This window comes from Mugil cephalus, chromosome 12 (assembly GCF_022458985.1).
Source record: "Mugil cephalus isolate CIBA_MC_2020 chromosome 12, CIBA_Mcephalus_1.1, whole genome shotgun sequence".
Classification (NCBI taxonomy): domain Eukaryota; kingdom Metazoa; phylum Chordata; class Actinopteri; order Mugiliformes; family Mugilidae; genus Mugil; species Mugil cephalus.
Window position 1 is genome coordinate 3314023 of NC_061781.1, and position 13084 is coordinate 3327106.

General features: G+C 38.8%; 1 protein-coding gene and 1 non-coding gene across 2 annotated transcripts in view; one reads left to right on the plus strand and one right to left on the minus strand.

Moving 5' to 3' along the window:
• LOC125017363 (inactive dipeptidyl peptidase 10-like) overlaps positions 1 to 13084 on the plus strand; it is a 100973-nt gene that overhangs the window by 28925 nt on the left and 58964 nt on the right. The gene's annotated exons all lie outside the window — the stretch shown is intronic.
• trnav-cac lies at positions 4995 to 5067 on the minus strand. Its single transcript has one exon. It is a non-coding gene; the product is annotated as a tRNA-Val (tRNA).

Consider the following 13084-nt stretch of genomic DNA (forward strand, 5'->3'; position numbering starts at 1 on the left):
TCAAGGTCACTGCTTCCCTTTTGTGCAACACTGTCTTCTATCCATAACTTACAATCCATGACCCATCTAATGGCACATGGAACATCTGCAAGTTGTCGTACCACCATTCAGGTGTCACTTCATTGAAGAAATCAAGATATGCTGTAAGACCTGGCCACACCTAAAAGAGAAAAGAGAAAAAAGAAAAACAAATGTTATTTATCCCACAGAGACTTGACCACTGTGATAAAGTTTACAAAGTTTCCCAGCAGAACTTTGCATTGTCACAAGATGGTCAATGCTTTTCGCTTCTAATGACCTGCTACAGGGTGACTTTGCTCAACACCATCACACTCTTACCCAATGAATGAGATGATGAACCCGTTACCCCTCATATAGCGTGGTGACTACACTATGACAACAGGCACAAACAAAGACACTCTAAGTCTCCTTGAGAGCGTCCCCACCTGTGGGGTCTCCTGGTGCAGGATGCGATCACAGGTCTGCTGTCCAAAAGCACAGGCCAGGCACAGAACTGTCAGAGACTCTGCGGAGTCTCTGCCTGCACCCATCGGGTCTCTGTGCTGGTTAACAGGTGATCTGTGACCCGGACCCCCCTCCATACAGTCAGTGAGGGGTCCTCCTGCATCCATCAGGATGCTAGATTCTGCCAGATGACTGTCAGAGGACCTGTATTTAAAACCTCGGTTCCTCCGTGGCCATACGTCATGATGATTTCATGATGACGTCATCAAAGAGAAAGCCATAGCAACTGTCAACTATAGAGGGCATGCATTGTCATCACCACCGCCTTAGGCCACGTCCTCCTGAGAGAATCAATAAATACAGGGGAAAATACCGGGAAAAATGTCACAATAAGGACAATTGAACTCGACAAACTAGCATGGATTTGGAAAAGTGGATTAACCTCAAACTCAGTTAGTTTTGGTTCATTTCAGTTATGATAAATGCAGCTTAGCCAAATAAAAGATGCTAACGCTAAGAGCAGTACTGAGTTACTGAGAAGTAACAGTACTCAGTACTAGCCATACGTTAGCGTCCGACGGGACGTTAAAAGCATGACGTGGAGTGATCGCAGGATTCGCAAATAATGTTTATTGTTTTATTGTTACTTAATCTAGGATATGAAGTACTGTCGGCCGTAAATACGCCAAAACAACAACATCGACAAACGTATCTGACAGCCCCCCAGAACGTAACTAAAGAAGCAATGTCATCAACAAAATGCAGCATAAATTAATATTACCTGACACTAAATGTGAACCACAAAACCAGGTTTCTGTCCCTGGATTCCAGTTGTTTCTTCGTAATGCAGAGATCCATTTACGTCTCTTTTTTTTTTTTTGGCAATTTCTGTAAAAATATATCTCCGACTGCTTTTCAGATCTGTTAGTTCAGTCAATCGCACAACAACTCTTCTCATTAAAAGAAAAAATAAATTTAAAAAAAATAGACGCAATTTAGACGCTATTAAAGCCTATGATTCAAACCCATGTGATTAATCTCCATGCTCTCCAACTGTCACGTATCCAGTGGCCGTAACCATGGAGACTTCGCTTGAGGTGACGTCACGTACACACCCTCGGAAAGGCTTTTTATTTTGAAACTGTCTTGACGCAGATTTTATGATTTTTTTCTACAGATTGTGAGGCCACATTCACACGTAGCATATATATATATATATATATGCTACGTGTGAGAGAGAGAGAGAGAGAGAGAGAGAGACGTTCACATATATAAATACGGACTTTTGTTTATTATTGTTATTAATATTACTGTTATGATCATATGTGCTATATACACCCAAGTAAAGCATCTGGTCTGTCCACTAGGAGAGCATAAATGTACTGGTGATATCCATATCAAATAAAATAAACATAACATAACATATTGGCAAAGACTATTACAAAGGGTCAGGTGAAAGACATACTCATGTTGTTTATAGAAAGATACCCTTATGTGAAATAGTGCAAAATGTGTACTTTCGACCACTATAATAAGCATTACAAAACTGATCTGGGGCAGTGTGAGTGTGAATGATTGTCTGTGTCTCAGTGTTAGCCCTGAGATAGAGTGGAGACCTGTCCAGACCCGCAACCCTCCACAGGACAAGCAGTTACAGAAAATGAATAAATGAAAAACTGATCTTTTGGTCAAACTTTGGTTGGGTAGGGTTGGGTAGAGTACGCATCAAAAACGGTTTCATTTGGGTCACAATTATTGTCAAGGCTGAATTTGTAATTTGTCATAATTTGCTACTCAAACTTTAGTAATTCCCTTATTACATGCCCATCATTAGTGACCAGTGTGAAGTGAATCATAATAAACATCCGATGTTTCCTTGTCAGAGGCTGCAGGTCTTTGTTGTTCAGATTATATTAGAATTGCAAGACCTTAATCTAATCTCTCATATATTAATGTGTCTCAGGTCATGAATCCAATAATTATCCAGCTGTGATTTTCTGTAGCCTGGTATGTACAATACAGAACAATGCGTTAATGTAGTAACTTGTGGCCTAGGCTCGTTGAATGACACGTAATGAATGCAGGGGGAGAAAATAGAATAAGGTCTACTAGATCACTCACATTGTACATTTTCAAATGGAGTAAAGAGAGAAAATCCCTGGAGAAAATGAATTGTCTGTCACATGCCTTTGACTGGGATTGTCGTAATATCTGGGTACTGAGGCTTACACTCCTTTTTGGATGTGAGTGCATTAGCATAATCTGTCCGGTTGATTATGTTTGGGCAGCAGTGACACAAAACTCCAGCCCTGTGATTAGGCTCTGTGTGGCTGTCAGCCAAGGCAGGCAAAAGCAATCAGCAGAGCATGTTAAAATGTGCAACAGCAAACAAAATAAGGAAGGTACAGACTGTAGCAAAATAGCAGAAGCACCATCGTCCTCTCTGTTTGGATGGAGCAAGAGATGATGAGTGACAAGTTGGTTAATAGAGGAGTCCATCACCACCTTGTCCCATTCCCTTGGCTGTGAAGTTCACTGGTGGAGACATCAGAAAGTTAAAGACAAGTGAGAATGATTATGCCTCTGTTTTAATAAAAGCTTTATTTATAAAAATCCATTATAATAAGATATAGAGACATTTAATTCAACCTCATAATTCATCTTGGAATGGTCAACTGGCAATTGACCATCGTGCCCATGCCCACGTGGTCATGTGCCCAAAAATATCTGGTGACAAATGAGGGTGAGGTTGATAATTTGATCCATATCCAGCCACATATGCTCAGTGGAACTTTGGCCTGAGCTCTCATGACACTATCTAAAAGAAAAGAAGAAAAGAAGAAACATGAATATTCATGAACAGAGCTGAATCAGAAAGTGATGCCACAGACGCCCCTGTGGATTGTGGGTACTAACGATCTAGTGGAGCCCATCTGTTCATCCAGGTCTGTGACACATTAGTTTAATGACACAGGTGCTTTACTGACAGCAGTGGAAACCATTTGAGGTCAGCTGGTAAAGATCACTTTGTTCTTTTATTTGCGAGAAAGTACAGATGCAAAATACAAATATAAAGCATTCGTTTTAATGATACAACGTTTCAGTGTATGCAATGTTTAGCATTGCAGCTGCAGACTCATTTGCTATGTTAAATGTATCTACTTTCTACTGTTCTCTGTGTGTATAGATGTGCACCATTTGTTGCAGCAGTAGTGACTTAATTGTGCATCCCCTGTCCAGAATGTGCATACTGTATTTTGTAAGGGCTAAAATGCACTTATAGTCTTGGCCATTATACTTGGGAGGGCATTTTGCAAATTTGATGTATTTATTGCAATAGAAACAGCCATAAATGCTTAAACAGTGCAACAGTGTACAAACTGGCCCCTTGTCTCTCCCGGTATCACATTATAAAACAGTTTGAAGGTCCATAATTACGACACAGCTGTTCACCCTAGCTAAGGCTGCACACCACTTTACTGAAGGAGCTGCTTCACCACTCTGAAATCAGGAAGGACACATTTCTAATAGCATCTTGATTGTCACCTTTCCATGTGTGGAGGAGAACCTGCAGCGCACAAGTTTTTTTTTTCCCTTGCATGTTCTTGTCTTCTGTTTCGCTATATTGTCTGCAACATACTACGGGGCGGTCACAGAGAGAGAAATGGTTGTGTGTTAAATGTCAGTGTTTTTGCCTTGTGTCAGCATCAGACACATAGCTCAGCTATGGTGGCTACTGATATAAATGACCAACAACTATAATATGGCACTAGTGTGTAAGGTTGTAGTGGATTGTTAGAAATGTTTTCATTAGTGTAAGATCACATGGAACCAAACCCCCATTTTCTAGCTGAAAACAGATCTTTTAATGGTATACACAGTAAGTATAGAGTGTATGGGATTTAGTGGCAGACAGGCATGAGGTTGCAGATTGTACAATTAACTGAGTATGTGTAACATGTGTGCAGAAGAACTCACAGTAGTAAAAATGCATCTGTGTAAAAATGTGAAAAGCCCTCTCTAACGTCAGTATATATGTACAGTGCCTTTTTCATATTTAAGGTAGCAACAATAAAAAAAAAAGTGTGGATTTTTGTTAATATGGGAGGACTTTAACATTTCTTTGGATTTACTGAAGCATGTTGATCAGCAACATGATATATATCACTGCTTCATGTGTGGATTATTTTGACTTTTCTTGAAAATTTAAATTTTTTGTATCAAAGCATGCAAGGCCAAATTTTTGTTTTCACATGACTTAACTAAATAACCTTAACTAACCCTACCCTAACCCCACTGACAAAGAATGAAGAATAGCAGGTATAGACTTAGACTTTACTGATCCACATTGGAAATTGCTTGGTCACAATAGTTGCACACTCTTGAGAACCACAAATGTAAAGAAATATAAAATAAAATAAAATAGTATAAGCAAAAACAAAATGTACAAAAGTTCTATATGAACAATCATAAAAGAAATAGAGACACAAGTAAAAATATATTCAGTACCTAAAAAAAAGAAACAACAATGTTTCTGCCCGGTTTCGAACCGGGGACCTTTCGCGTGTGAGGCGAACGTGATAACCACTACACTACAGAAACCCAAGGGAGCCACCTTTTGGCTACAAGTTCACAGACAATGATCATATGTCATCTTCTTGTTTTTCTCTTCTGTCCACTTTCCTGTTTGGGGGGTTTGCGAAGTGTGTACCAAGTTTCAAGATCAAGATTTCATTTGACAAGAGTTTTTGACATTGTCCTTTGACATTGACCTTTTTTAAATACAAGAGAAGACTTATCAGCGGTAATCATTTCTTTCCTCAGCACACTTCAGCACATCAACATACAACACACCCTATGTGGGCAGAAGAACCTGCAGTAATAAAAATACATTTTGTTATGTTTGGTTGTGCAAATTGAAAGTGTCATCAGTATTCCTATCAGAACTGACCTCTCTAATGAGTAAATAACAGCATATGGAAACAGGATGTAACATCAAAAGCACATTTCGTTGCAGCATATGTTAACTGCAACTTAGCAGGTTTCTTCCTCCAGGTTTTTTTTAGTCTTTATCAAGGCTAATGTAATTGAATTCACGGTGAACACATCAGAATAAATTCAATAAAACACAGTATCTGTTCAGAGCTAAACAATACACAGAAGCAAGACAAGAGTGGAGTGATGTAGTGCACACATCCATGTTGCAATGTCATTCAAAGAGAAATTACAACACACTGTTTGTCCATTACAAACCAGAATATGTCAGGCTACACTGAAAAAAATGAGTTTTGAACATGTTCAATCTGTAAGTCACTGTAAAAAAATAAAAATATAAACTTTCTGTTAATATTATTATTATTCTGTATAATTTATATGAATAAATGTATAAGTTATATAAAAACACGCATGGCTTAATCTACATTACCTAAGTGTCATCCACACATTTAGTGCTGCGTGAGCTGTGGCATGTCTTACTCCCTCCCTGCACCTTTTTAAAATTTTTGTAGACACTCTTGGTAATTTTAACCTGTAATAATGCCTTCAGAGAAAAACAACTGAGTGTTAACACTAATCTTTGCGCCACACAATACCTCACACATGCTTAATTGGAACGCCCAGCTGAGACAGACCTAAGTACTATCCCCAGAGATAAATCAAGGCATGAAATGTAATGCAGTCCCAAGCAGCTGGTAAATTGCTCCCACACCATTTTGCCAGAATGACACAGCTAAGTATAAGGCTCAGAATATAACTAGATTGTTCATGCTATTAAGACATCGAAAGTGGTCTGAGCAGCTGTTCCTACAGCCATGTCCAGTATTCACTGGATTTTTATAGACTTGTCACTAAACCCCCACAAGGTTTTAACAGCCTTCTCTATGAAAAAGGGAGAAAGAAAATATTTCCCAGAACACAAAGCTACAAATGAAGTGGTGAAATGATTTTTTTTTTTTGGTACCCATTTACATCAACTGGCTCATAGCTTCTCACAAGATACAGTAATTTATATAAACTGTCGTCCTAAACAGATTCACACAATTTAAAATGCTGCTGCAAAACAACAACAAAAGAGACTGTGTTTGCTGTTTTTTCAGCAGTGGTCAGCAGTCTATCACTGGCAGAGTAGTTCTGCATGGATGCTGGCAAAATTTGAAATTTATTAGTGTAGTTCAAAGTGGGACACGTGTTTCAACATTATAGAGATACTCAATCAGACATTTTCAGAAAAAGTGGAAGGTAGGATTACAGACTTTGAATCTATCAGTCTGTGGTTTCTTCTTGACATGACATTGACATCTCAGTCTCACATTATAACAGTTCACCACTGCCTGTACAATATATTTTCTTGTGTTACTGCTCTAGTTTTTATCTTTATGCTGCTTAAAAATATGGACTAGGACAACAAAAACCTCTTCTCTTCTTATTGTATGTTTTCTGCAGTCATTTAGTAAATCTAATTATATTTAATCATGAATCCGAGGGAAAAAGAATAATTCCTCCTCTACTCTGCTTCGTTGATGATACGAGTTCTGTACATTTTAATTCAGTGTACAGCCGATTGAATATTGAGTTTCAGAACTGCCTTAATCAGTTTCACACTTTCAGTAGATTAACTCCCGTTATGTTTTGAATGGAGGCTTGGCCAATTTGAATGCAGCTGAATGCCACAAATTACATGGCACATAGCAGTATTAAAAGATTATTATTCTCGGTCATCAACTGCCAAATTAAAATAGGCTACAAACTCCAAGCAACGTAAAATGCTCCTCGTGGCCTTTGATTTCCTTTTTTTTAATCTTTCTTTCCTTTGTTTTGACTGTTCTGTTCCTCACTATAACCTTAATGGGGTAGGGTTATTTCTCCTGGGCTGGTCAGATAATTTCATTATTACATGGTCAGTGATTTTTGTTCGTCCGCCCATAATTTGGGTCCTGTCTTAGAGTAGGTCTGTAACTCTACACATTCAGCTGCATTGCTGCGTCATGAACCCTGACTGAACTAATGTAAACATACTGAGCCACTATTTAATTGTGTCTGGAGACCAGTAAACCAGTAAATAATAATTCTTCATGTGTGGATTATTTTGTCTTTTCTTGAAAATATCCATTTTTTTTAAGCATATCAAAGCATGCAGGGCTAATTTTTTGTTTTCACATGACTCGAACCTTAACTAACCCTACCCTAACCCCACTGACAAAGACTGAAGAACAGCAGATACAGACTTAGACTTTATTAATCCACAAGGGAAATTAATTGGTCACAGTAGTTGCACAAAACATTCTTGAGAACCACAAATAAGACGAAAGATAAAATAAAACAGTATAAGCAAAAAAATGTATAAAATTACTATAAGAACAAATGTAAAAGAAAGAGATATATGTATGTAGAGATATATTAGGTAAACATATGTTTCCGCCCGGTTTCGAACCTTACGTGTGTGAGGCGAACGTGATAACCACTACACTACAGAAACTTTACATAGACTCTTACTAATGGCCACTGGGGGCATATGTAGACCGCGCTGTGATTATGATTATCGGTCATGCTAACAGACCGACAGATTTCTGTTTGACTACTGAAAGACGGGGGATCACACACAGCTGAGCCTGATGAGAGATCACAGACTACATGATCACACCAACTAATGCCAACTGAACCCTCAAACTCTCGTGTAACTTGTCACAAAGGAGAAAGTTGTGGAATGCACTGCAACCAATATTATAAAAGGCCACAACTTGATTAAACTGTACGAATAATGTTTAAGTTTGAATGTAGGCAGATCAGAAAATGTTATTTTTTTGGAACACCCACCATGTGGTGGTCAGTTATGGCTAATCTCAGATTGAATCAGTCTAGAACTGTAGAATAATGACATTTCTTCTCATTTTCATTGTTGATCTGACATTTGATCTTGTCAACAATAAACTAAATGTTTCCCTAGGATGAAACGCGATGGGGTGTTCCTGTTTGCTTTACGTGGATAACTTGAGTGTGCCGTTGACACGTTGTTGATGGACCTGCCTGAGTAACCTCTAATTAAAATCTGGAAAAGCTCTGGTAGATGAGTATTTGTCACCATTCAGGTGACGCATTATGTAATGAGAACGCAGCTAATACATGACAGGAGAGACAGATTAATTGGTTCAACTACACTGCACATTCAAGAAACATTACTTTCATTCACTGGCTAAATTGACAAGGGCAGTGACCTGCCTGAGTGCTCAGCTCAACCTGTGAGATTGATAACAAATACCTAGGTGTCCACATTATGAAAACAAACCAACTTTCAAATAGCAAGAAAAAAGCGTCCCAGAATTCTGGCCTGTGCATTTCCTATATAGATGTACTATTTTTGAAATGATGTATGTGCCATACTTGTCCAATAAATGCTGAACGCATAAAAGACAAGTAAGTGTTTGTGAGAAATGTGTGTCTTCTGAAAGTTAAGGACATTATTTAACAATTACATTAAATATAGGCAGGCTGAGAATGCAGAATGCTATTTAAGAGGACCGTTTTACAACCTTTTTGTGCAAGTTTGAAATAATGGTTCATTTACATTTCAGACTGCTTTCCATACTAAAAAATAGCCACATCATTTTGCTTAATAGGGGATATGGGAGGACATTTCTCCTAGGATTTAATAAAGAATATTGATCTACTTCAGATGAGATATTCCACTACTTCATATTTATGAGAATTGTTTTGTATTTCTCAGGAATAGATATCTCTTGAGTGTATTAATTTCCAGCTGGGTCAGTTCACTGTTTTTCCAGATATCACTGGGAGGTCTAAGGATTTTAAGTGTCGCCAAGTTGTTACCCTCATAAAGGACTTTATGCACCTCTATATTAGGACTGTCAAAGTTAACACAAATTCTTTTTAATGACGCTCATAGTTCATATAAATGAGGATGCACTGTGCAGCAGTGGAAAGGAAGCAGAATCTGAAGTGCAGATGTAGTAAATAGTTTTACCCTGTAGAGGGAAGTAAGACACCTCGTACTGGCAAAACTGTCAAAAATCCCAAAAGAAGCAGAAAAAGAAAGCAAGTGGAATCAAAAGAGATGAAATGGATAAAGACATGGGTCTTTTGGCAAGTTAAGCTTCAAAGTGCTGCCAGACACTTCTCTCGACAAGAGAGAGAGTTGTTCACATTTACTGCGGATGTGAACTGAGAAGAGAGCTTTCTGAGCAGCTGAGATGTTGGTCCCTTCCAGTTACAATTAACATGGATTTATCGACTGAATTTGAACGCCTTAGAGTGTTTTTCTTATGCAAATGTTTTGTACATGTAATGTTCGCCAAGTGAAGAGAACCAGGTGAGTTAATCCACAAAGACATTTGCATCAGACCACAAATGACTTTTTTTTTTTCAAAGATGTGCAAATATTTCTACATAGATAGATAGATAATACTTGTGAGTTTTTACTTATTTTTCATTGGCTTTAACGCATTTGTGTTAGCTTTGTTTTAAGACAGGCCGTGCCTGTTTGCGGTCTTGATTCAGCCTTTCGTTCAGAATCTTTTTACATTTAACAAATGTGTGTCAGTATGTGTCTGTCAGGATAGATTTCTCTCTTTCTCCTGCACTCTGATAGATGTTCCGGTCCATGGAAGGCCCTAACCGCTGATCTTTAATGCCTTAAGACTTTAAATTTTAGACTTAGTACTGTACGCCGAGCTGATAAAGTGGATCTTTGATCTTCATTGTAATAGACATATAATACTGCTCCCAATGGTCAGGACAGCCTCTTTGATATAGGATCAAAGACATTAAGGTTCACTGTACGCTTCCATAATAGATGTCAACAAGGCCATGATTGTGATATCCATGGCTATCTGCAGTAGTGAGCACCGTGTGTCGGTACAGTCACTCAGATTAATCAATTGGAACAATGTGTCAGCACCAAGTAGGCAGTCCGTACATACAAGGTGAAGAGTGTGGCTCGGTTTGTTGCCTTCCAAAATTTTCCTCTGCAAAGACTTTGATAAAGCCGGCTTCCAGAAAGAGATTGCAGTTATTCAGGGGTTCTTTTTTGAAGGTCTTTCAACAGTCTGAAAGCATCAGTGGATATGAGTTGAGTAGAAATCACATTATACGCATGCAAGGCTGCCATTACTGGTGGAATAAATTGTTTTCTCCGGGCTGTTTTGCAATGCAATAAACTGATGAGCTCAAAAGGAGTTACAATCGATTTGGTGAATCGATCACCCTCCAGCTACTGTCAGCATGTAAACAAATCCCTGAATCTTTTGTCTGAGGAGATTGGGACTGCTGTAAAGTATTTGATATTTAAATCGAATGACTGGTTATACTTATTTTTCTCCGCTGAGAAAACTTCACAGCAGTTGGGAAACACTGGAGACACATTTAAAATCATATTATATTAAAATACATACAGTCTGAACGAGACTTCTCTTTATTACAACATATATTCACAAATGTTGGGAAGTCTTGTGATGGTTAGTAAATACACATATACATAAGTCCAGAAAACTGAACAATAAAGGAATAAACAAAAGGCATAGACAGAGAATAAACTGTACTGCACATATTGTGTATTAAGAAGAGCAAACCATAGACTGTATATAAAGGAAATGTTGGATAATACACTGTACTTATTATTACTTTCCCCCCCAACTCTCACGGTTCTGCAGGATTGTTCCACGAGAGGTTGGCATGGCAACTGGTAGCATTCATGAAGTCACATCCTGTTGCTATAGCAGCACGTGACCACTTATCAGAAAAGTGGACACTTGAACATTCATCAACATTATATTAACTACCTAAAATGACTGAAACCATCCTTGAAAACAATATATAATATGTATTTTAGTGTTTTAGTTCGGCCCAAGTCCCATCCACTAACATGGAGGGGGTGGAGCTTACGACCTATACTGCAGCCAGTCACCAGGAGGAGCTCCACTTGCTTTGGCTTCACTCTTCCGTCGTCCATCTAGCTAAGATAGTGCGTGTGTGTGGGAGGGGACTCCTTTGTGAGTCGTTCCCTTTACAGGGGACTCAAAAATCGGTGTCCAGGTTGAGAAGGGTCTGCTGCAATCTTTCCTGCCCGCCTCAGCAGCATCACCAGACGATCTATAAAGTGTCATTGCAACATGGTTAATACCTTCATACTCATGTTGTGCCAATTTGACTCAAATCACTGAGCTCTTTGTTGTTCCTCTCCCCTTTGCTTCCTTAATGTGTCAGCAGTCGCACTAAGCCACCACTGGCTGTGTTTCCTCAACCTGCTATTAAACTCCATTGAATCCTACTTTAATGCCACATTGGAAGACATTGTTATCCACCCCTTCTACCACCCCAATCATTTAGCCTGTCAGACAGACAGCCCAGTGGCTCAATGAAGATTAATTATGATCCCATCGTCGACAGGGTGGCCAGAGTAATGAGATGTGCCGCATGAAGAGGTGGCGGTGCATCGCTTTCCTCCCTGTCAGATACAGTATCCCGTCTCATCTCCATGCCACTCCGCGAAAAGGTCCACCCTCGCATAATGCCTCTCGTGACAGCAGATGGTGAGGAGAGATGCGATATACAGTATGCCTGCCAGCATAAACGCCGCTGGACAGACCGATAACAGACAGTAACAACCTTATTATTATGTTTGTGGAATGCCTTTTGGTCCTGATATCCGATGCTGTCACTGGGTTGAAAGGTAGGAGTGACGCAAGGAACAGAAAATGTCAACCAGTTATGCTAAGCATTAAGTATTAATGTGTCCCCTGAATAACAAAAAAAAAAAAATGATTTCAGCCTATACTTTTCCAGAAACAGCAGGGATACAACATGCTTGTTAAAGTCAGTGTCCTGATTCTTCCAAATCACACCTTTTTTATACTGTTTCACTTTTTGTCCCCACGCTGCCCTAAATGTAAAACAGATATAGGCAGTCTTACTCACTGCTTGTGATCTTGCAGGAAAACACAGAAGATCTGGCAGATGTTGGGTGAGGAAATGAATGGGATTTTATCCAAGAATTTATTGGTTGGCCCACTATGCATGGTGCTGGGGGTGTCAAATGGCCTCATCAATAATAAATAAGTAGGGAAACTGCAAAGCATGTTAATATTCTACTGAACAATTGAAAAGCCTCCTCCTAGAACTCAAAGGCACAATGTTGTAATATGCATCTCTTGATTATTTGACGTGTATGCAAAGGACGACACTTTCTATAGAATATGGAAGGCCTTTATGACGCATATTGGTCTGAACATTGCATCCGTATTGAGCAAAGGATTTACATAAGAAGGGAAAATGTGTTCCATCTGTATCTGACACGACCTTCCAGAGGTCAAGCAGTTACAGAAAATTAATGAACGAATGAAGGAATGAATGGATGGATGGCTATTTATTGTTTGTTTCAAGGGGTGAAGTCAGAATCAGAATTGAGTCCAAACATAAACAACTCCAGTTACATTTGTATTACCATCAGGAATATAACACACGTCGTTTACCCTTCTAGTGCATATTAATAAACAGTCACAACCTCCAGTTCTTTCATCCATGACAGATATTCATGTGTATCCTACTCTATTCCAAATTCCCAAAATAATGAAAAAAAAAAAAAATCTGAATCTGAACACAATTTAGTTTG